Source organism: Dromaius novaehollandiae, chromosome 1, assembly GCF_036370855.1.
Source record: "Dromaius novaehollandiae isolate bDroNov1 chromosome 1, bDroNov1.hap1, whole genome shotgun sequence".
NCBI classification, from domain to species: domain Eukaryota; kingdom Metazoa; phylum Chordata; class Aves; order Casuariiformes; family Dromaiidae; genus Dromaius; species Dromaius novaehollandiae.
Window position 1 is genome coordinate 159,990,919 of NC_088098.1, and position 25,531 is coordinate 160,016,449.

The following is a 25,531-nucleotide window of genomic DNA, read 5'->3' on the forward strand; positions in this document are numbered from 1 at the left end:
AAATTGAAAAAACTGACAGAATAAAAAAGTTTACAGTGATGCAAATGGGTGTGAAAAAATAACATATTAAAATTAATACGGTTGACCCCTTAGCTTTTTCATGTTGACTAATTTGTGAGGCTGCCCATTTAATCTGACAGCCCCTTGTGATTTCAGGGCTCTTAGGCTCAGGAATAAAGCAGCACTGCTGTTGGAGGAAGCTGTTACTGGAAGGGTCAAGAAACAGTCTCTGACCACCCTCACGTTGTTGGCAGGTTTGTCTGGAATCTCCATCAATCTTTTGAGAAAGTCAAGAGAGGCAGATAAGACTGGCACAGCTCACTCCTTGTGGAGGCTGTGCTCCATTCTGTGGCTGCTCAAGACAGAAAGCCTCCTTCTACTGAACCTTTCTTATAAAGGTTAAAGTTATAATGTTATGAGGTACCCTGTAATTCGGCACTGAGATATCACAAGAAATAGAGGAGCTTACATTACATTACATTATATTATTGTTGTTTTTCCTCTAAGATTTCTTTTTTTGATCCACATATCCATTGTTTTACATAATTGGATTGCATTCATGGATTCATTTTGAAGACGACTTTGAAAATTTTTAGAATTTATCATATGCATGATCACACATGCATCTAGCAACATGACTGAAATCTGTTTCCCCCTTCCCCCAGACTATACATTTTTAACATGACAACTTAAACATAAATGACTATCAACATTGAGAAGTGAGGTTTGGATTAGCTGGCACCTCATTCTTCCATTTGATTTTGGATGCAGTTCTGAGAACCAAAAGCATCCTTTCGTTATACATCTGCCTAAAAAGCCAGTAACTCAAAAAGGTGCTAGCAATTTGAGTAGGGAGTGTGTGCTGTAATCATAAAGATGAATTTACCTGACAGCATTATCACAACTGAAACAGTTTTCATTTTGCTATTAGGATAAGATTGGCCAGATTATTGCTGCCTTTGAAATATGCACACTCTTCTCCCCCCACTACCACCTTTAAAAAACCAAATTCTACAAAGAGTCATTATCTGAAATGTATGAATTTCAGATAGCATTTAGATCAAGGAATCATTAAAAAAAACACCGCCAGCAAATCCTTATTTAAAATATGGCTGTGTGTTTCCTGGTTTTGGTAGCCTATTAATTGTCTTAGTTCATGCACAGAATACTTTTAATATCTTTTATTTTGCTTTATTGGAAAGTGGTGTTTTAAAAGAGCAAGAAATACAGATTCATTTACAATGTCACTTATTTATTCTTAAGAAATATCTTTTGGTTAATATTTAGAGACAAACAGTACTCTCTGTATAAAAACTCCTAGCCTTGATTGGTCCCATTATTCGGTAAAGACTTGCAAGAAGATGAATTGCTTTAGTGTAAGGGCAGAGAGTGCATTGACAGTAGATGAGAAACAGGAGCTAAATTCTCTGGTTTTCCTCTTCTGTGACCTAAATATTGAATTACTGCAACATTTCTTGAACTTAATTGGAAAGCAAAAATGTCTAATTTAAAAGGAAAAAATGGAAGACTAATAATCTGAAAGATCAGCAGTCACAAAATGTTCAAGTTCTTGAGAGTCTGTGCTTTCATTTGGAAATGTTTGTGCCGCGAGTTCCTTTCAGGTTTATGACAATTCCAGTGTGTATGTCAAGTCAACTCTTTAGGTTTACAAATGCTATTTTTCATCTTTGTTAAAAACAACTATCTCTGTACAAGTTAAATTACTAGTATACTAGAATGATAGTGAATACAGAGTTTATAGGTTTGTATTTATGAATAGTCGACATCCTTACCTCAAATGGCCTTTCTCTTTGTTTTATAGTAAATTTTGTGTATCTCTGAGGATGATACAATTTTAGTAAGGACTTTGTTTCTTCACAGCTGCTGCTAGGTAAACAAAGGCAGGAGTATATAGCACTTTAAATGTAGTGGTTTAACACAAATTATATGTTGGGACAGTTAACAGCTAATGGTGGCTGATTTAGAACAGTATAAAATTAAAAAAGTTCTTTGCAGTCTAGATTTTATTCTTATACCTTGATCATATTCCGTTTAACCAAACAATTAAATTTACATTTAAAAATCAGTTTAAAATTTTAATTTTAAAATTAAATTTAAAATTTAAAATTAAATGTTTGAAGTGCTTTTCTTGAAAACAGGTTGTAACTTGATTCTGACCTGGATAAAGGTTTTTTTCTTTTTTGCTTTGGGAATATGCACTTAGACCAATGATATATTTTATCACTTTATCAAATATACAGCCATACATCTATTAAATGCACTGTGAGCCTCTGTTCATTGTGAATCTGTATGCTGCCATCATTGACTAAGTTTATTAGGAGTACTGGAGCTTGGACTCTTCTACTAGTTCATTTTATCTTTTTTTTTAATAACCTAAAATCTCTGTTTTTCTCACTTTTTTAGTCGGCTTGCTTCTTCCTTATTATGTTGAAGAAACTCACTGTTTCCTTCTGTCAGTTGCTCAGTTTTGGTACTGTTTATCCAAGGATTTTACATGGCATCAACAACCTCCTAGTGGCTAAACCTGAAATGAGTAGGCATCACTGAGCATAGGAGAAAAGAGGGTACAGAACAGAGGAAATAAAATTTTTAATAAAGGAGAAAAAATACAAACCCAAAGTAAAAATTCCTAAGAATTATGCTTATTATTATTATACTTATTATACTTCTAAAAAAATTTTAAGCATTCTGAATCTAGTTTCCTTTAATATTTGTTTGCCCTCAAAAAAAGGGAGCAGGAACAAAGGAGGACTTCAGGAAACAACTTGAGAGTTCTTTATTGGAGATGTAAGAACCAGACCTGATTACAGACAGAAACTCTGCCTAGGTGTATGGTTTCTCTTTACTAAAAAGAGAAACCTCTTCTCTTTAATCCACTCTTGATATTATCTCTTATCATCCATGTTCCTCACAAATGCAATATTCTATTCTATTCTATTCTATTCTATTCTATTCTATTCTATTCTTTTTTATTTTATTTTAAGATATCTAGCTTTACCTAAGTTCTACACTTCTCATCCATGTAGTCTACAGATAATGAGATATGTAACAATTATCTGGGAAAAGAGAAGTGCAAATCAAGAAACTGAATAAAAGAAAGGGCAGCTTATTATGACTTTGCAGAAGGAATGTCTGTCTTCTTACTACTTAGGGCTTAGATCGGAAAATCAAAGCACTCCTGTAACTGAAATCTTAGCTCCCTTTGGACCCATTGTAAAACCAGTGCTTCAGAACATGTGGGCCTTTAGATGTGATTTTTAGCCTGGGCAGGTGTGGGTGGCAGCTCTGTATGTCACCTGAAGAGGGGGAGCTCTTCAGATAGCCTGCTTTATTTACCCTGATTCTAGAACTGATCCCTCTGACTGTCCATCCAAAGCTTTTTTGGTATTTCCCTTGTCTTAAGGTCTACCTTATTTAAGTTAGCTAATTTTCCCCTCCCTCCTTCTCTCCTACCCCTTACGGTGTCCCATTTCATATTTGCACCTTTAGCATTTTGTTACCCTGTGTATTTCTAGTGTTGGCCTCCTTGCCTGATAGCCTCCTCTGTAAGAGTAATTTACATTAGGGCCCTCTTTTTCCTCTTTCCTACTCTCCATGGTCAGAAGTCTGTTCCCTTTGATTTTGAGGTCATTGCATCTCTGTGTTTCAAAATAATTTTTCCTTCCTGCAGTCCTTTCACCCTCACAGGGTACATTTGCATTGGTCCCTGGGGTACAGCAGAGTAGTAACTAGTTTCAAGCAAACTTGGGTATCTCATGCGTCAGCAGATGCCTAACTGCAGCCAGTTCTGACCTGAATACAGGCCAGCTCTACAAATGTTTATTCTGATGCTTTTGTATCCCACACTGAGTTTGGGGCTTATTTATCTAATCTCTCCTAAAGCACTTTCTAATAGCATCTACTACAAAGCACCTGAGTTGGTGGGTAAACGGTTAATATTTATGCATCTTAAAGACTTTCAAAAAGGAGTAAGCACCCATGTCTTGTGTGTTTTATGTCTTTGTTGCTAACTATGACCAAAGGTAATGTAATTTTTCTTTTTTCCTTTAGCCTTTCTCATCTGTTGTTGCACTCATAGAGAGGATTAGAACTTGTAAAATAGCCCCCATGGCCTTAAAAACTATCACAGATAGTTTTTTACCTAGTTAAGTCAAATGCTAGCAACAGCACAGGCTTCAGCAAAGATGACACAAGGGCTTTCTAAAACCTAGCTAAGTATCTGGGACTTAAAGCCCATGTTGTAACAATTCCCACTGCTATCAAAGGTAGGCTTTGAAAGATTTTTCCCATTTAATTTCACAGGATCACATTAAGTCATGATATAGATCAAAACTATAAAGGTTTTAATGGCATTCTATGCGTTTCCCAGGGAATTTCCATAGGATTATTGATTCCCAAGTAGTATCTGTGTCCTCAGCAAAATATTTTTCTGTATTTACCATCTTCGTTTGTAACTTCAGGCTACTTGTTGAAATAAAACTGACTGAAAATAGTGATCATATTATTTTTATGCCAGTATGCACGTGTGTCCAACTTTGTTTGCCTGTACATCTGTTTTTAATTATTTAGACTGTGAATGAACCAGAAAAACAACTTTTTGCTATCAAGACAGATATGCGCTAGGCTATATTTCTGCAGCAAAAAAATAGCACTGGGAGATAATTTTATCTTCAGAATAAGTTAAAGGATACAGTTGATACCAGCTCATTATCTTGGGGCTTGAAGCATAATACAAGGTAGGGATTTAGCAGAAGAATACTTTTCTATTGTGTAGAAATACTGTAGTATATTATGTATAAGTGGATTTTCTTTCTTCTTGGCACTTTCTGAATAAATGTAGAAAAGCTTTATAACTTCCATTTCTGCTTGCTAAATACGTATTACATTTTACAAGCCTTATTGATATTTACTAGCTAGTATCAGAAATACTTCACACTTGCATAGAAAAAAATGAAAAACTATGTTGTGTTTGGTTTGGCTGACTGTTCTTTTCAGTTTCACTTATTGAGAGAACTTCTTTGTGCTTAACTGTGGGATGAATTAACTGTATAATTTATTTTCTTTTTTTATTTTACTTTATCTGGCTGTGGTTTATTTCCAGAATTTCTAAGTATAAGGTTAGTACATTGGCTTTGATTTCAAGTCAGAAATTCCCCTACAAAGATTTTTTGTATGATATTTACTCAGTTTAAACTCTGATATTTGCCTTTACTACATTCTGTTGAAAACTCGTCTTCATCAGCACGCTTTAGAAATGAGCATTTTTGTTGTAGCAGAGCTGAGATGAACTATCATAACTTCTTCATTCAAGTATCTAGACAGATATGATCATAGTAATCAAAAAAGAAAAAAAAAAAGAGAGAGAAGGTCTTGGGGGAGCTCAATGAGCACATGAGGACAAGAAGGGAAATCTTAGATCTGTGTTTGTGAACAGACGAAGGAGAAGGCGGGTGCCCTCTGAGTCACTGTCGGTGGTGATCTCGGCAGCCTCCTGGCCTGACAGAAGACTGTGCTTGTGCTTTAGCCTGCCCAGGTAGCTAGAGCCTGTAGTGGCTTACTGCTAGCCTGTGTGGTATACTGGATCAGGTTCTCTGTTGGTGGTGTTTTTTTTTTTAAACACGATGCAACTCTTGCCCAGTGGGACTGTAGCAGTGTCCACCTCCACATCTGAGCTGATGGACTTTTGGTGTATACGCATGGGGCTGCTTTGCAAGGCTGTTCTTTATCTTCCTAAATTTATGCTACATGTCATGATGTTTTTAATGAAGGTAACATTTTTGGCTTTGTTTTGGCCTTGGGAAACATTTTAGTCTCCTTCCCTTATGCGTGATCACTATAAAGATATCAGTTTGCTTCAAAATTTATTTTCAAAGACATCTAATATTTGCTCCTGTTTTTAGACAAGGAGAAATCTATAATAACAGTTGGTAGAGAATCTGATTCATTGCTGCGTTACTCTGCCCAAAGCCACTTTAGCTCTGTGCACCAAAACTCAATTGGACTGATTCCAGGGAAAATCACTGGAATTACAGTTATGTGAAACTGCAGTAGTTCAGTGATAAATTAGACCTACTCCCTTTTCAGTTGTTTTCCTGCATTGCTGTTAATATTTGTACTGCTTCTAGAGATGTCCTTGGTATTCTCGTTACGAATGCTATCTTTGTAGGTTTTCTGGATGCCTATGTGAGACTTTGAACAGCCATCTGGTGAAATGTGCTATGGCTTGTTATTTACATGGCATTTAACTGTGCCTCTGTAAGGTTCAGTAATATAATGGAGACCAACAGTTTCTACTGAGCAACACATTGAAACCAAGTTGTACACCATGCTATATCCTGCTGTTAAATAAAAGGAATCAATATTAAACTGTAGCAGAAATCCACTGGAAGATAGGAAAAATTAATTTTTACTTTTGCTTTGTGTAATTCTTGCAATTTTTTTTTTCTTTCAAGCAGCACAGTCAATCTCAACAGTTGCCGTGGACATTATCTTCCACTTCGAACTTTTTACATTCATCCTAGCCCACAGTTTTTCTATATAATAGGTGAAGAATTTCCATTTTAATTAATTTGTCTTTAGAGACATTCTATTTTATTTTCTTTACAGAAAGTTATAGGAATATAAGTTCTGGGAATGGAATCATAGTGACAAGTTCCCTAACATAACATACAAAGGATTAAGGCAAAGCTGTTAATTTTCTCTGCTTCCATTGATGCAATTTGGAATCATTGTGACGCTTGCAAAGGAGACTATTTGACCACATTGCTGTGTTGCTTTTTATAAAATGGATCTTGTTTAAATTTAGAGCATAAAACTTTCCTGGGTGAAAAACTGCCATCTCGTGTATCTGCACACTGTGCAGTGCAAGGCACTATCTGATCATTGTCAATATCGCTGCTGTAATGCAGATAACAATAACGAGAATAGCACCGAGTTGCCCGTAGGGCTGAATTCTTCAACCTTGTCACATGAGAGCCTGTGCCCTCATCAGTAGGTGGAGTCTTACAGGGACTGTATGTTTAAATGTGTGCATTTATCACTGATCATGGGACATCTAGTGCTTTGACTCTGGTCTACATTAGATGTGTGGGAGCCCTGAGCTCCCAAGTGTGCATCCTAGCTGTGTCTGGACAGCACACTGGGGTGGAAAGCAGACGCCTACCCTCCTCCCTGCTCCTGCCAACCCTCTTTCCTCCACTGGGAAGCAAGCTGGGAGTTTGGACCAAGGATGTTGCTGAGAGAAGGGGAGGTGGGAGAGGGAGAAGCACTCCAAACTCCCTGAACTTGCCCTGCAATTCTGCTGTAACTAAGTGGAACTAATTTTTGCCACCTTGTATTTGCATTGATACCAGCACTAGGCAGGTACGCTAAGAAGAAACAGAACTGCTACCTTGCTGTGAATGTACAGAGAGGAAGCAACGTTACTAAATAGGTCAATTTGTAGTTCAAATGAGAAACTGGTCTAATAGCCCTCTAATCTGTCCAAAGTCTTTTGAAGATGTGTAAAGCTTGGAGTCCTGAATACAGGTCTGCTTCTGTGATTTCAAATTAGCAGAATTTATTATGGGTGATTGTCTTCATCTGCATAGAGCAGGTAAACCTGTTGCATTGACTGACTTTTCAAGTGTGTAGTGAAAAGCATCCAGCACACATTTGTTTAGTTTTTCTTTTCTTATATAGCAGTTATAGTTGGAACCTTTTATGCATCCAAGTAAATGGACTTTTTGTATAAATTGAGATAAGAAGGAGTGCATTTATGAAGATATATGAAAGCTCTTTGCGTTAGCTGTAATTTCGGTGTGCCAGTAGCATTTGGCACTGTGAGTTTCAAAGTGTCTTACATTTGCAAATGATTCTTAAATTTAAATTTAATTAAAACGGCATGAAATGGTGATTTTCCCCAATTTTAGAGATGGGGGAATCACAAAAACAATGAAATCACCCGGACTTTTTGATCCACAATCATTTCAAGTGAGAGAGGCCGATTCTCCCAGGTCTTAATTGTCATGTATGAAGTAATTGCTATTCCACAGTGGTTACATGAAAAGAGTACAGTCACATAAATCAAAACAGTTTGACCACTTTGGATTAAAAAATTACTGCCTGCCAACTTAGCAGCAGTAACTTACAAGGTAACAGTTACAAAGATGATTTTATTACAGTTAGTATGAGTTTTATTTAAATTGTTCTTGGGACATTCAATAAATGAATTACATTTTATGCTACTTTTCTTGATGTTATAGGTGCTTGATCTATTAAGCCACCACAAGTTTTCTGTACAAAAACATACACTATCAGTCTGTCGTTTTTCTTTAAATAAATTTGCATTGTATGTGAGATTCCGTGCTGGTAGAGCCTGCTGTTTATTTTACTGTAATATCAGGTTTTTGCTTTTTGTTTGTGGCAGTTTTAGGGAAATTGTATTTGTCTGATAGGAACAAGAAAGAATTCATTTTTGCACTTTGGAAAGAGATGCAGGATACAGGGCTGTGTTCTAACCATACCAGAAATACTTTCTTGTTTGTTCAGGCTTGAAATGGGATGTAACTCCTCATATTGCTAGAAATTATAGACTTGCGTGGCTATAATTCACACTGTGGGGGATGCCTGCAGTGGCAGGCATGATGTATATTGAGTACATTCTTGTTCTTTGAATTTGTTTGTGGATTGGGCTAGCGTAGAGAAAGACGCACAGGTTCAAAGCGAGGAATTCAGTACTTGTATGAACAAGCGGAGCACACAGGGAAATTTCAGGCTGTGGGGATCAGTTATAAAATTCCCATGAGTTCAGCACATCCAGGACTCTGCCTGTAACTTGCCACTTCAGAAATGGTGCACAGAGGATAGCTATATCTTCATCTTCACTAAATATGTTCCAAGGTATCTATTTTACAGGCTAATGAGTTGTACGACTGTTAGCTTATTAATCAGTGAGTGACAGTAAGTTGTGAAGACTTTGAAAGGCTTCATGAGCTCTTTTTAATTTTTAAGCACCATAAACATTTCCTTTGTTTCACCTCTCACTGTGCTGTGAATTCCCGGTTTTGCCAGCGACGCCGGGCTTTGGGCACTTGAAATATGCCCCCGGCACTGATGGCCGCAGAAGCCCTGCCGAAGCTGCTTGCTCTGTGAGGTTTTTCCTCCTGTTAAGCAGCTCGACAAAGGGGTCTGAGCGGGGTCGACTGCAGGGTCCACCCACATCCAGTGCAGTTTGATTTGTGGCCTTTTTTCCCCCTGTGTGTGGTGCACGAGGGAATCTCCCTTCTCAAGCACAGGCGCGGAGGTGAGCATATATGACGAGATGTCACGTTCGGCCTGGCCTAATTCATTGCGCAGCAGTGCTGCCTCAAACTGCCGCCTGCTCAGGTTTCACAGGCTAAAATAAAAAAGACTTCACCGTACTAAAGTCTGGTGGACACCCTGCATGAAGGTCCCGGGGGGCTCCTCTGGTGCCCCTTGTCCCTGCCCCCTTGGCCTCCCCTCCAACCCAGCCCTGGCCCCAGCCCAGGGCTGTCAGTCGCTGCCCCGTGGCACTGCAGCGGTGCCGGCTCCAGCCCCGCCATGGCCCAGCCATGGGACCCCCGTCCCGGTCCCCGTGGCGGTGCCTGATGTCCCCGGGGCTGGGACTGCCCCCGGGTCCTGCTCCCTTGGCGGGGGGAACAGGCCCTGCAACCAGGCCTGGCCTGGCCCCACCACAAGCAGTGCCCGGCCCTGCGTCGCCATGACAGCCGTGGAGCTGTACGAGGCAGTGCGTAGACCATGTGGGAGGTAATTGTGTGTGTTTTGAGGAAAGCTTAAGGCCACTCCGCTGTTTTACTGGTGGGTAGCTGAGCTCCACTCGGGACTGCTTCTGAGCTTTAAAAGTCGTGAAGAACTTCTCATAAAAGCGAGTGCTTCAGCTTTGGGGTTAGGGTCAAGTGCTTTAGTAATGGTATACTGAATGCCTGTTTAAATCCACTGCTGAAATATCTACGAAAACGTTAACTTTGCCGAAGTTGCTATGAATCCAGCATTGAGCTGCTGTGCCTTCACTGCTCTCCTTCGGAGATGGCAGCATTTCTGTAGGAGACAGACACTGCTGCGAGCAAGTGTAAATTCGCCAACACAAAAAAAAACTGTCTATGTTCGTGGGGTCCCAAAGAAGCTGCCTTTGTGCCCCCTGGCACCTGACCACGTCAGTGACGTCGGAGAGAAGCAGCAGGTCCAGGAATGAGGCCAGAGGCTAAAAATATAACACGCACGTGCTGGGAGAGCGACGTGACATTTGAGAAACAGCACACCTAGCTGTGGTTGTGTTGGATGAGACCTACGTTTCCTGCTACTAGGAATATAAAGTGGCCACTTCCTTAGCACCCCTCAATGGACACCTAGCTTGCAGTAATAACAAAGGGCCGCATGTACAGTGGGCTTTAGTCTGTCCTGCAGATTAAATGCATTTGATGAAAAAGTTGTTTGTAGACAGAGAAACCAGATCACCCCACCTGCATATCATTGCATTTGTATTTTCCCTCTTAGGCTTTTGATCTTCAGCATGTGTTAGCTTTACGTATGGCTTTGACAGTCCAGCCAGTATTCAGGCCTAGTATCTAAGAACATAATATGGAGCACTGTTGTGGGATTTGAGACTGAAAAATACATACCCATGAAACTGGAAGGCCAATGAAAGAGCAGAGCAGAGGGAAGAAGATTTTATAGAAGGTGGAAAAATGGCCAAGCAGGAGCTGAGATTATATGGACATCACATTTGGGAAGGTGGGGAGAAGAAAATAGGTGGGGCAGCTGTAGTCAGGAAAAGTGTCTTAAAGGCTGTTATCCAGGCCTTTAAAAGAAGGAGGAACAGTGGGGAGGCCAGATTTGTTGAAAGAGAAGTTGGTCATAGACCAAGATTTGAGTAGGAAACCAGGAATTCATTGAAACTGAACTGAATTGAGGAACTGAATTGCAGTAAATAGTAATGCGCTTTTTGGGGAGGATGGGGCAAAACAGAAGTTCCAGAAGATGAAAATGAAACACATCCCCTCAAAAGTGCAGTTACTAAAAATCATGTTTAGAGATGGGGTGTGAGCAATAATGTTTGTCTCCCAAAGAGCAAATAGGCCTTCCCAGTACTCAGTGGGGACACCAAAGGAGTGAGCTAGGCTTGCATGTCCACTGCTCCTCTTGCAGTTCAGTCAGGCTCCAGTGGGCCACACAAGAAGAATTTATGTGGAATAACATCTCAAAAGAGCAAATTCTTACCAAGGACCATCCATTCCAGATAAGCTCTGGGGTGGGATTTGTCTAGCTGTTCTTAAGCTTAAATGATAGCACGGTAGCATATAAAGTGTGGTTAGTCTTATTCAGCACGTCCGTTCCAAACAAGGGAGTCAACGAACCTTGCTTTGCTCTGCAGTGCTGTCTGAAAAGCAGACACCCCAGGAAGGCACTTCATCTTTTGTATTCTGCACATACTTTGGAAGGGATGAGTTTTCCTTGAGAGGTGTTATTTTTTCTCCCTTGGTTTACAAAGGAAGCCTGAAAAACTCATTGACAAGGGATGTAATTCAGACCCAATTTTAGACACCTAAGGAGATGCCAAATCATGTGAAGTAAGTGTCTGCGCACCTGTTATGGCCAATGGAGATACAGTCAATAGCACTGAAGGAGCAGAGAGAGCTATTCAGCAGACCAGCACAGGTGGTTGCTCATGATGAGATGAATCCTCTTGTTTTTGGACTAGATCTCCAAAGGCTCTAAAGGGACTATAGGCACCCAAAGTTAGGTGTTTGACTCTGGAGATGTGCCCTAGCATTAGATGCCTAACTTCTAAATTACTGAAGTCAAGCAAGGGGAATGTAGGCCCAGAAGAACAATAGAAGAATAAAGAAGAACAGTATAAACCTGTCTTTCTCTTTAATCCTGGCTCCGTATTTAATTCCCCAAAGAATGAGGTCCCTCGTTTCTCCACTTTCAGTATAATATTTTCCTTTAATGATTTCTTGGTACTGCCATTCAATTAAAAACATGTTTATAACTACAAAGGGAAAACACAGGAACAGACCAAAGTCTGTATTTTTTGGATGTTGAGGTGAAAATATGAATTAGTCAGACATTCTTTTGCATATTCATTCTGGAATTTTTCCACAGACTCACAACTTGTCAGTCTTTACCTAGAATATATCTTCTCTTGAATGGTTTTCTTAGATTCTTTACTAAAGAGAAGAGTTCTTTCTCCTCTTCCCTCCTGAGCATACATTCTGAAAAATGAATGGAGGCATTGGTTTAGGCAATTGGCAGCCTTTTCCTCCCTGCTTAAATATTGACATATTATTTGAATTTGGAGCATGGTATGAGAATTGGACCCTAGTCCTGCAAAGATGTAGGCATGTGCTCTACATTTAATGACATGAATTGAGATCAAGTGGTTTATTACAGTGTAAAAGTTGGAGTTATAAATCTTTGCAAGATGAGGCTGCTGCAAGCAAAAGCTTATCTAAATGCTTATAGTGGATCAGCTAGATCCACTAAACAGGTTGGCATGCTGAATATGTCTGTTTGATTCTATGTGATATATTGGTGCTCTTTTGTTTTGGAATTTGATCTGTTTGAATTAGTGAAACCACATATTTGATCATTTGACTAATAATTGTATATATTGTAATTGTAATAAATTGTAATTTTTTACTCCCTTTATGAAGTAATTCCTCAGTAATTCAGTCTTTAAGAACTGAGAGTGAGTGAAGTTATAATTTATTATGTGTTCAGGTACTTTGCTACAAGTTCACATACTTACAATTGAAATGTATTTGTTTGTGTACAAAATTATGTTTTAAACAGCTTGTAAAGTCTCCTTGCTTGCCCATTAACCAGTGCTCCTATTCTCAATTCAATTTTTTTTCTGTTTGAGTCTTGAAAAGAAACACTGAAATTACCAACCTTTTTACAGGATTATTGTCAGGTTAAATTTACATTTGAAAAGTTTGTAAGGATTTTTTGGGGATTTTTTTAATGCTAATTAGGAGTGCTAGTGCTCCTGGATGTCAAAAGTGTTATTTGTAGAAACCGTTAAAATGCCCAGCCATGTGCAATATTTGAAGTGCTTGGTGTGTCCCACAGTTACATCTCTAAAAATGTACTATAATGCAAACTGAAAGGCTTATTACTACATTGTGGTGTACAACCTTTGACACCTTCTCTCATTCTATATACAGTTCATAAAAATTGCTTTAATTCTTTTTTTTCTAGCTTAACAATTTTGAACTTTTAATGATCTTTTTCCCTGAAAATATTCACAGACAGATCACTACCAAGATAATGCTCCTCTGTGACTTTTAAATGTTTTGCCAACAAATGTCTGTCAAAACCTCATGCCAAGCAGAGAGTTGATAGATCTAGGCAACACAGACAGTTGTCATAACTTTATGTTCACATTAAGTGAGTGGAATGGCTTCTGGTTTGGTGTATCTTTAAACATTATTTCACCTATTAGTGTTTATAATATCAGTTTGGTAGGGAAATTTTTACCCTTCAGTTCTTCTACTTTTATTTTCCTCCACCTTGTTTACCATTGGTTTTTATTTTCTTGGTCTGATAGGGAGAAAATCAAATTCCAAGCTCTTCAGAGGTAGGATATTCAGAGGCTTGCTTCTTCCTTTGAATTGCTTTCGCTTACCAGAAAAAATGTAGATGGTTATTGCATTTTTGCTGTGGAAGATTTTTGATTTGTAAATGCTTGTCAACAGAAATCAGCTGAGAAATTTGAAGCCACACGAACAACAAAATGTTCATCTTTTATTTGCCTTCTAATTCAATGCTTTGCTATAACACAGTTCTTAATAGGAGAAGGTAAATTCTCCCCATCCCTTGATTGTAGAAGCATACCTAAGTGTCTCATATCATTGAAAGCTCATGTCTCTGTTTTGACATGATCCTAACACACAAAGATAAACTAAGTATGTGTATTTGGGGTAGTATACCTAAAGATTATTTTAGCTTTAGATTTAATTTAGAAAATCTGTCATTGGACAAGAAGTAGTTGTCTTAGATATGCAGGAGAACTACTCCCCTGCGGAAGTGGTGTGTGCTAAGTTGTAATCCCATTTTTCTTCTGGGTATTTTAAAACTATGGTTGTTAGGTGGCCTTTTACCCTGCGCTAGGACTCAAAGCCTTCCTTCAGCTTTTCGATAAGCAGATCCCACTCCCAGGTCGTACTGCCTCCCATTCCAAGCTTTCAGCATCCCTTTTCAGCTTTTACTTTCACAATTAAGTTAGTTATCAATCACTTGGGTAATATATCAGGACTTGAGGTAAAACAGTAGTTGTCCTTCAGGGGTTTTCTACAGTTTCAGCACTTCCCTGGGGAAGCTTGGAGCCCTGGAGGAATTTGCAAGCCCATAAGGCTGGCAGTCTACCACAGCTGTAATTACCAGTGAGGATGCCTATGTTCTCCTTTCCAGTTAGTCATGCCTGGAGACATGTCTTTCTTAGCAAAAGGGAGGGGATGAGCAGGTGGAGAGAGCCTATAAATATTCTTGAATAGATGCAGTACTGAATAACTGGAGTTCTTCAGTAATTTGTCAAAACACACTGAACAAAGCTAGTGGTGAGATCATCCTTTTTTGCTACAGCAGTGACTTATTAGCTGTGGGAATGAAGCTGGGTGGCTCTAGGCAGAATCAAGTCCTCCTTGCCTCCCCCATTATTAGATATTTATTAAATTAAGAAAAACTGATTTTAACCAATTGTATTTTTGTGGTAATTAGTATGTTATATGTGCTGGTGGACTATAGCCTCCACAAGCCGTTTGGTTTGCTAATGCCTACAATTGCTTTAAAGAGTGCTTTTTCACCTCCTTTTTTCTTTTAATGAGTGTAATGCTTTCAGGCCTTTTAGTTTCAGTCCCACTGAATACGCTAACAACTGTTAGAAAGATATGGTAGCTCCTTTGATACTCTCTTTTATGGATTTCAGAATGACTGCTTTTTTCCCCATAACTATAATGGGTTATATTAAGCCTCTTCACATTTCCGTTAGAGTAGAGGGTGTAAAGTGAAGATGGGATGCTGCAATATTAAGCATAGAAAAATCCTCCTTCTCTGACATCCTGTGGGATGGTTCATTCCCTTGTCAGTCAAATCTGAGGGAGAAGAGAGCCTCTTCCTTCCCCCTGTGCAAACTCATTGTTTCTGAATACATTTTCAATGAATATTCCTCAACGAATTTTTATCAAAACTTAACTTCATTCAGCTATCTTTCTGAGCTCAGCATCATTCCTGAAAAAACTGTGCCTCACGTGTGGCAGGACTAATTACATCACCTGTTTTCAAATCCTGCTGCCTCAGTGATGATTTTCTATCTGAGGATCACAGCTTCAGGCCCTTCAACGGTCTTTCCTAATGCAAGGCTATTAGTAAGATGCTGGACAACTACTGAGTTTGAAGTAGTATTTGACTATAGTAAGTTGCTTCCTTAATGACTTACTAGTAGAAACTTAAGGCATGTGGAAATACCACTCTACTCATGTTGAACCTAATAACTACAAAATATGTGATGCAAAGTAGAAGCTTTTAAGAGTCTTCTTCCAGTTTTTACAAACACTTGGTGGGAAATTCCAAAAGAAAAAAGATCTGTGTAAATATATATAAAAGTATATCCTCATAGATTACTTGTTAGTATTGTTTGACCATTGCACAGTCATGAGACAATATGTGTGATAAAATAAATAATGTTAATATTAAAAAATGCTAATGACACTGCATAATTTATAAAATGTCATCCTTTTTCATGATGAGAAATTCACTAGATCTGGTGATTAACTCTTTTCCCTGCTGCTATTTTATGGACTTTGTGCTTGTGACTGCTGGGATGGAGAGGAAGGTGGGGTCTGATTTGAATCAGTCTTCTGGTAAGGCTTACTGCTGCTATTTCAGTACTTATGCAATGTGTTGTGTTTGTAGGCCGTTTATACTAACATGATACTGGCCTCAAATGAGGTTTTGAAGAGAACCATTAGAAGAATAATGTTTCGGTTTGGAGCAAAAGCTAACTGACTCTGGAAATGGAGGGCATGCACTTTCTAGGTTCTCAGTGTTTCACCAGTGAGTCTGTTGAATGGCCATTACTCCTTCATGAAGTCTTAAAATAGTTGATGAAAAATTGTATAGATCTCTATTTTTATTTAACATCTATACTCTAATCTGCCTTAATTAAAAAAGAGACGTATTGAGCCATGTATATTTTTCTCTCTTTGTGAGAAATGAACATTTTTGTATTATTGTCACAGCTAACATGCTTTAAAAATAATCTGTCTAATGCTTTTGCAGACATGGAGGGTGGGAGTTTTGGAAGGGTGACAGGGATTGCAACTGTTATTTGCTGACATGTACAGCTTTATAACAGAATTGTACTTCTCAGGTTTTTGTGTGTGCGTGTGTGTGTGCATGTGGATGTAGTTTCAAATAACATGACACGTTAAATCTGCGGTGTGTGTTAGCTGGCAGCTACTGTAAAAATTCAGACCAGAGGCGCTGCCCTCATCTCTCAGTCTGCTTGTCAGTGCAGATCAGTAATCTCGCAGGACCAGCATCAGCAACCGGTTTCCAGGGACTCTTATACTTTGTTATAGCTCAATAAATCTCTGTGTGAGAAGTAAAATCTGTGCTGTAAATTGTTGCAGTTAGAACAAACTAAGGGACTCTGCTTTGCTTTGTGCATGTGTGTAGGGTTGGCTGGATCTTTTTGCTCTCTTTCTCGGTGGGTAGATTTTATCTCTGCCCCACAGTCTCTTGGTTCCCATCATCTACCTATATATACATAAGGACCACAGATCCTGTAAAGAATCCTTCATACTGCAGAAATTAATTCTGTCTAAGATTTCAGTATCTATGAATAATAGAGATGCCAAGGGTTCTGAGTAGGAAAAATTAAGTTGGATAAAGTGAAACTTTCTCTGTAGTCCTTGGTGAAATCGAAGTTAATGCTTTGTATATCAGTATACGAATTCTTTAGTGTACTGCTTTCTGTAATGTTATTGAAAATACTTTAATTATTACAAGACATTTAACTATTTTTCAGTGAACAAATATTTTATCCTGTGGGAACTGTGACTACTACTGACAAGCCTAAAAGTAGTACATGTAAAAGACTGAACTCTAAGGATGTGCATTGTTCAGACTGCAGAATTTACAGTTCTGGTAGTAAATAATGAACATGTCTGAAAGTACTCTAGAAGTATTGGTAAAATTGTGCCATCAGACAGAAAAGCCCTATTCTTACAGTGCCAAATAGAAGCATAATCTGCTTCCTATTAAAATCTCTCTGCCATTGTACTTGAAATGTTTGTTCTTCTGGAGAGACTGTGGTGGGCATAAAGCTTTCACAGAGGGGTGCCAGGGGATGATACCATCCCCCCAAAACATAGCTTCCTGTTTCAAAGGGTTGTTGCCAATGTTTTGAACTCTTAACTTTGCATATCTTGTAAAAACTGATTTAAAAGACAATGAAAGTCTACTCTCGCATTAAAGAACCTATTTCCATTTCCCTTTTTCTTGTTTGGCTGTTGTACTGCAGTCAGAAGTGAAAGAGGCTAGTTAGCTTCCTAGCAGAGTGAAAAGTGACTAAAGCAAATTGTATAAAGTAAATTCATATTTTAGAACTTAGCTTTCCTATATAAGGTGTCTACCACAGCATGGGTGAGGAATTAAAAAATAATAATAATATCAGAGTATGACAAATGCAATGGAAGATGGAAGGTGCCTTGGAAGGAGCATTTTCCTACATTTTCTGGTTAGACCTACATTTTATCTAGGAGGAAAGAAGACTACATAAATATGTAGTTTCAACAGTTCCAATTCTTTTCGTGATTATGCTGGCAGAAATAATTCTTTTGTCACTGAAACCCTTCTAAGTCCCCTGTGAAGGAAACTGAGCCTTGGAATCCTGCAGCACCGTTTCCTTGCAAATACAGGCACATATTTGCAATATTAGCATGGAGGATCTATTTAAACTTCAGATTGAAGCCCAAGTGAGTGACAAAATGAATATTTTTCCACCGCAATATAATATTTTAGATTTAAGCATGTAGCTGTGCTTCACACATGTAAGTTATAAATATAGGTATCTTTCAGAAGATTGTTGCAAAACAAACAAAATAAGGCTTATGCACTTAGTCACACTTGTTCTAAAGGGGGCAGCTTGTCACTGATAGTTATAGTAACCCAAGGACATAAGGCCTCTCAGAGCCTGTCACCTTGCGTGAAGTCAAGGTTCCAGTCATGCTAAATATCTAAGCTCTCCTGTTTGGGGAAGCGTAAGTGAAAATTAGCTTTAACTCTGAATTGCCATTTCTGGAATCCTTAGATATTTGAGAAAATAATTAAGTTATGATTACAGTAAGATTCTGAGTAAAAAAAATCTGTGTTGGCATTAATTATTGAGGCAGAGGACAATCAATACTCTTGTTTCTAGTATCATTCTAGTAGCATGGACGATTGGTGTGCAACTTTGCGAAAAGCTTTAGATTACGTGGGATTTGGTCTATTTGTGCAGTATATCTGCAAACAATGTCAGAACATTTTTGATATGAATATCATCTTTATTAGTGTGTATAGCCAATACTCCTCCTCCGTTATTTACAGTACTAAGCTCAGTGTTCTCACCTAGCTCCCTCACAAACAACTCCACGTTCAGCAACGATGTGATTTTTGTAAATGCATACTTAGCAAGGCAATAACGGTGCTTAGTTTCATGGGAAAATCAGTGCTAATGAAAGAACTGAACTGAGAGAAGATGTCTACTAATGCTGGAAATGTTTTCACTTGCTTTAGTGCTCTTTGAACTCATACTGAAGTTCAAAAACAGACTGAACTGCTTGAAAGTTTTCAGTGTATGGGTTATCTGCGTGCACCTAAAAATACTTGTCTGAAAACTCTAAGACAAGAGAGTCTATTATCAGCTGCTCTTGCAGTGGAGAAGTTAAAGAGAAAAGAAAAAAGGGGGGGTTGTCTCTTCCAGACTTTTTGTGAGTGAACACACACTTGGAAAAAACCTCTCAACAACCATCACTGATCAGTGAGCTAATGCGCAAACCCAGTTTCTTCTGGTAACTGGTTATTTTTCTATGGTAAGATACAAATTCTGAAAAAAAGAGAGAGACTTAAAAAAAGAAAGTTTGCAGGTTTCAGGAGATAAAGGCCTGTGTAACAGGAGTAGGAGTGTAAACTGCTACGTAATATTGGTTTGTTTCTTGCTTCATCATGTGACCATTTTTTTTTCTGTCCAAATCTTAGCATAAGCTTTGTAAAATGGTAGGTAGGCTTATGGCATTGCCCTGTGAGGTATTTGTCTAATGTTTTATAAACGTTGTTTTTGAATCTCTTAGGTCTAAATCTTGGGATGTTTGTGAAGATGCAGCTCACTAAAATAAGAGCAGCAAGGCATGCTAAAGAGCATGCGTGAGGTTAGGGAAGAAGAGAAGTAGATCTACATCTTCATTTCAATTCTGGATTAAATTTGATAGTAGAGAGTAAGGAAAGAATGGCTTTTCTCTTTATAATGTAAAAAATAGGTGGCATTGTCTAATGCTACTTATTTCTATATGCTGGACTCCTGGAATAGATTAAGTATCTCAAATGCACTATAATTCACATGTCCAAGAAGCCATATAGCTGGTTCTTCCATGAGGACTTTTTGTTACTGTATAAAAATGGCTTCTATCTATAACAAACACATCTTCGAAAAGAGTTAGGATGTGCCGTTCTTCTGATGCTGGCATGAGCTCACCATACACATTTGCATACAAGAAAATTATGCATTTAGTGATCAACCTATGAAGCAGACTAGTGTTGTGAATGTTACCTCTCTTCTCTGATGGGGCCGCCTCTGCAACCCACCGAGGGTCAGGGTGCTGGCTGGCATGATGGGCCATGTCTACAAGACCCGTCCCCAGTGGCTGGGCTTCTCTCCAGGGCTACAACAAAAAACCTGAGCAAGCTTTTCCTCAATAAAGAAATAAGATATTGCCTAAAATATACAGCAGAGCAAGTTGTGTTCACAGTGGCTGCTCCTGTGCTAGAAGGGATTTGTGGTGATGTCTCCTCTGTGAAATATGTTCTAGCACAGCGTGTGGGGCTGCAGTAGCAAGCATTTTTTTCCACTAGTTTCCGTTAGATGATGAGTATTTTCAGTGTGACCTTGGTTTATGGAACAACATATCAGACTGTCTTTATTTTGTTTTTAATTGGGTGTGTCTAAAACAAAAGTTGTCCTTCAGTAACATAATTTTTGATGTAATATCAATACTTCTTATTTATTGATTTTGATTTTAGGCTTTCTAAAAACCTTCAAAGGCTTTACTTAAATGTATGCAATCTAAATTTAAACCAGTGTTTCTCTGGTAAGACACATCATGCTTGAAAATGTTATAGCTTTCTTGAGTAATTTGTTGTAGAAACAAATGAGGGTTTTTTTTCCTCTGCCTCTCAGATGTTCTTTTTTTCTGTTTGCTTGCTTTTTTGCAAAATGGGGGAGGGGAAGAAACAGTCTGCTGAATATACTTTTGTAAAACCTCTGCTATATAGATGCAGTAATCAAGATTTGAAGATGAGGAAAATAGAAAACTTTTTAGCTTTTTAGCTTTTAATCTAATAGTTGAAGGCTGCAACCTGTATACATCTTTCTGAAAGTGCTGAAACTATTCTTGAAGAGACTTCTCACAGTGTGTGCCTATGGGCTTCTGCTTACACATCTTAACCCCTAGCCCTTGTCAATTTTAAGACAGGGAGTTCAGAAGGGGACTGGGAAATGTGGATAAGTTTCTTTCTTATTTCATGGCCTGGATCATGTATTGGGCTTGGTGATATGAGAAAATCCACTCTAGGTTTTGACTTTTTGTTTTCCTAAATATTTTTCTTGCAATTACGCTTACCCTTTTTTGTACTGTAGGTCTGTTGCCAGCACCAATAAGAAAAAATAGTCTATTTGCTCATGTTATCTAATGATGGTTTCTTATAAACTGTGGTGGTAGTCTTTAGAAACCTTTAGAGGACCCAGAGTTCAGTCCCCAAGCTCTCTGGGACATTGCCAGCTGGTAGGCATCGGTGTCGAGGTCTCTTCTGGTGCTGTCACTTTGGCAGTGCCATCTGCGCAGCAGCCAGGCTTCAGAAAGGAAGGGCACCAGACGCCCCATCCCAGCTGGTGCCTTTGAATCCCTGGGTCTGTAGAGAGCGCTGAGCCCAAATGTCAAACCTCCGGCAGAAGTGCTTGAATTCTGAAGCTCACCTAGAGAACAGTTATTGCCGCTATTTAGAAAAGGAAAAATAACGTGACCCCCCTGCTCATTTCTTGGAAAGATGACTTGTGGGCCCTACTTGTCATCTGGATGCCAAGTAGATCAAAGCTTCTAGGAGGTGAGCTCAGGTCTCTGTTAATTATGCTTCGTACTCCTTAGCTTTTGGTGACTTCCCACATAGATCACTAGTCTCTTGCCTTATCTCTGAAGTAATTAATTCTCTTTGTGCGTTGTATGTTTGCTCTATGCCTAGCTCTAAATTTTCTGTTCTGCACTTTGACTAAGCATTTAAAAGCTAGACATTATTTAGACATTGCCATGCCTAATTCAAGACAGCTAATTCCTTTATTGGATCGTTTTTAAAGGCATTTTATGGATTCAGGCCCACGTGTGTTAAGTTTTGGGCTTCTGACGTTTGATGTTATAATATTCTCAGTCATTCTTGAGATTTATCACTAGATTATCTTGTGATGTTTGTGTCACAGCAAGCAATTGAGTCTGCTTCCAAGGCCAGGACTCTAATCAAGGACTCTGTCCTGTGGCATATGTTTTCCAAGTTGCCCTGATTCTTTGATTGATGGCTGTCATTGCATTGCTTTGCAATTAAGCATGATTCTTACTGTCATGTTTCTGAAACTAGGAATGAATATCTATGTAGCAAGTTGGATCTTCAGCAGCAGCTTGGTGTAGTACTCGGCAAATCACCAATAGTGTCTTGAAATTTCTCAAAATGAAAATCAGATCTCACAAAAGTCCTTGATCTCTTGACTAGTTGAGGAAACCTTTCCTTTTGGAGAATGTGTGTGAGGGATTAGTTTCCATTTAGCATGTTGACCTGTGAGGTCAGTCCATAATTCCTCCCAGGTTACTAGGAGCTGAAGAGTGGAGAAGAATTATATGTAAGTGAAAAAGTATCTTTTATATCTTTAAATTAAAAAAATAAGTTTTTTAGTAATTTCACTGACTGTTCTCTATCATTCTTGATATGTGCTCTCCTTGGATTTCCACTAGTAATCTATTGGGATAAACTAAAAATCAATATGTTTATGTGACTGTATTTATGTATATACCACCCAGTTTATTCTGATGCTTATAGTGATCAATCAATGCCCTGCAAAAATTGTTTTCAGCTCTGTCAGGGAGCAGCTTCTTTTTATAGCTGATTAACTCTAGCTGAGGGTCTAAGTCCTAGCTGAACTCCCAGGGAGCTGCAGCTTCAGCCCCTTTGCACTTGTGCAGCCTGCAGATGAGTCATATTGATATCTCTCATTGAGAATTAACTAACGAAAACAAGAGATCCAGTGTTTCATTGGATCATCAAGCTTATCCCATTTGTCCTGCAGCCATGTGATCACTAACTCTGGTGTGCAAGAGACATTGCAGGAGAGAGAGTGGAAATGTGCTTTCAGCAGAAGCATGCAGTTGGATCAGGTAGATGTAGCATGAAATTACACCTTCTACTAGAAGAGAAGGTGATTTAATGTTTATGTTAGGGCAATATTTAGGGATCCCAGTCATAAGCTGGTACCCCACCAGGCTAAGCATAGTACAAGCACATAAGAAAAGGACAACTCGTCCTATGATCCTAAGTATAAGACAATGCATGTACAGGAGAGAGAGAGAGAAAGAGAGCACAGGGAAAAGTGAAACAACATGACTAAACAGCCAAATATTGTTTTTGCAGTGTGATGCTTGAGAAGTTTGAGAGGAAGTGAGCATAAAGATTCATGAGCAGTGCATATGGATGTCATTCATTCCCTATGGAAAATTGCATGAGCATGCTTAAGGTTAGACTACTGAAAGAAAAGAGAATACCATTTGAATAAGTAATTAAAAGAAAGTTTGTTAAGCCAGACTTATTTAACATGTAATATGCCTCAGATGATAGCCATAATTATTAACTGCCTTCACTTTAGTAGCATTATTTTCCACATATTATTGGCTTTCTGTCTTTCAAGCATTATTTGTGACCAGTGGCATCTGCTGGACACTTCTGGCTAACCCAGTTCCTTTCAGATTTGGCTGTTGAAAAAACTGCCTTGTTTTGCAAGGAGAATTATTAAGTCGTTACAGAAAGATCCTAAATCATTCTGAACTCATATACATTATTCATTTTTATGGCATCTCTTGAAGGATGGCCATTTATTTCTAACTATATAGGAAAATAAAATGTATCGGCTTAGTCATGTAAACTTCAGGGCACTTTTATTGACCAGTGGCATTTTAATTAGCTAGTGATTGGCTTTGAGAGATGAGGAGAACAGTGAATATTATGAAGACTCTTTCATTGCTAAACTGACCTTTAACTTGTTGCAGTACAAACAAGTACCATGTATTTAAGCGGACATATACTATGCTGAACTTTCTGAACCTTAGCACTTATGATTGGGGAAACTTTTTTAAGTGGATTTTAGAACACTATCTGTTACTTTTTTACAGATCCAAAATTTCTAAGAGAAGAATTTAAATGCTTTGAAGTAAAATTATAAATGAAAGCAAGTCAGGAAAAAGTAACAAATACTGAAAAGATCACCTAATCACACAGAATAGTTGAGGTTAGAAGGGACCTCTGGAGGTTGTCTAGTCCAATCCCCTTGCTCAAGCAAGGTCACCTAGAACATATTGTCCAGACAGCTTTTGCATACCTCCCAGGATGGAGACTCCACAACCTCTCTGGGTAACCTGTTCCAATGTTGGACCAGCCTCACCGTGAAAAAGTTCTTTTGTAAGTGTAAACAAAATTTCCTGTATTTCAATCTGTGCCCATTGCCTCTTGTCTTGTCTCTGGGCATCACTGAAAAAAGTTTGGCTTTCTTTTCTTTTCATCCTCTCTTCAGATATTTATACACATTGAGAAGATCCCCCTTCATTCTTCTCCAGGCTAAACAGTCCCAGCTCTCTCAGCTTTTCCTCATATGAGAGATGCTCCAGTCCCTTAGTCATCTTCATGGCCCTTTGCTGGACTCGCTCCTGTATGTTCATGTCTCTCTCTTACTGGGAGCCCAGACCTAGACCTAGCACTCCAGATGTGTCTCACCAGTAGAAAGCAGGGATCACCTCCCTTGACCTGCTGGTGATGCTCTTGGCTAGCTGTTGGCCTTCACCATGAGGGCACATTGCTGGCTCACAGGCAACTTGTTCACCGGGACTTCCAGGGCCTTTTCTGCAAAGCTGCTTTCCAGGTGGTCAGCCATTGTTCTGTGCTGGTACATGGGCCAGGTAATATGGCCTGGTAAAATAAATGTATGTATTCCACACATTAAACCTATCTATGTAGGCTATTCATATTTTCTTCTAATAATAATTTATGCAATAAGAAAATGGTCAGCAAAATTTCTGTAGAAAAAAAGACAAATTTGATAAGACCTCTTGAAATAAAATTTGTGTCTCCTGGAGATAAGAATATGTAGGATACAAACGAGCACAGAGGGCTTGGAGGTTTCTTTTTGTATAGTAAAAGCTATTTTTTTTCCTTTTGTCAACAGGACAACAGTTCCAAATTACAAGGTTCCAGCTATATAAATTCAGAATAAATCTTCTCTTCCCCCCTCCTCCCAGTTCTGTGCTTCGAAAAATTTGATTATTTTCTGTGTGTATAAAAATATACACATGATTAAGCTTCTAATTTCATTTTTTAGGAAGTTTTTTATTTCAGTACTTGTGCCAAATCCATATTTTATGAACTAAAATTATGGAAATTAATAGCGTAGAGAATGAATAAGATTCTTTTAACCCTTTTACTTATCATAATGTGCATGTGCTGGTTTCTTTCCCTCAACCTTCCATGCTCCCTTCTGGAAGTAATGGTCATTGAGGTTGAAAATGCAGGTTAAGCTGTGTTTTTAGAAGATATTTAAGAGGATTTTTTTTTTTTTCTGGTAGAGTGTAGGACTCCAGCTGGGCCTCCAGCCTTCTGTAATAAGTCTTTGACTATGTCTAAATTACGGCTTGCTCAGCTGTCAAGTACAAAGATTTATTTTAATTTCCTTTCATTTATGTGCAAAAGTCTCAAAACTCAAGTCCAAGTTCTCAGCTGTGATTTTCTGGGAGCACTGGGTGAATTTATAGGACCAGAGATTTGGCATTCTGCAAACTGATACCTGGATCAAAAGCATCAGAAAGCATGGGAGCAATGTACTTCTTGTGTAGATAGAAGTCAAGGGGACAACTGACTACTGCCTTTGTTTTCTAGTTTGCAATTTAGACTATTTGTAAATAGTAATCCTTTGACTTCCGTCTCCAAT

General features: G+C 38.6%; 1 protein-coding gene across 3 annotated transcripts in view; it reads left to right on the forward strand.

Annotated features, from left to right (window-relative positions):
* FGF14 (fibroblast growth factor 14) overlaps positions 1-25,531 on the forward strand; it is a 411,876-nt gene that overhangs the window by 168,446 nt on the left and 217,899 nt on the right. The window lies entirely within an intron of this gene.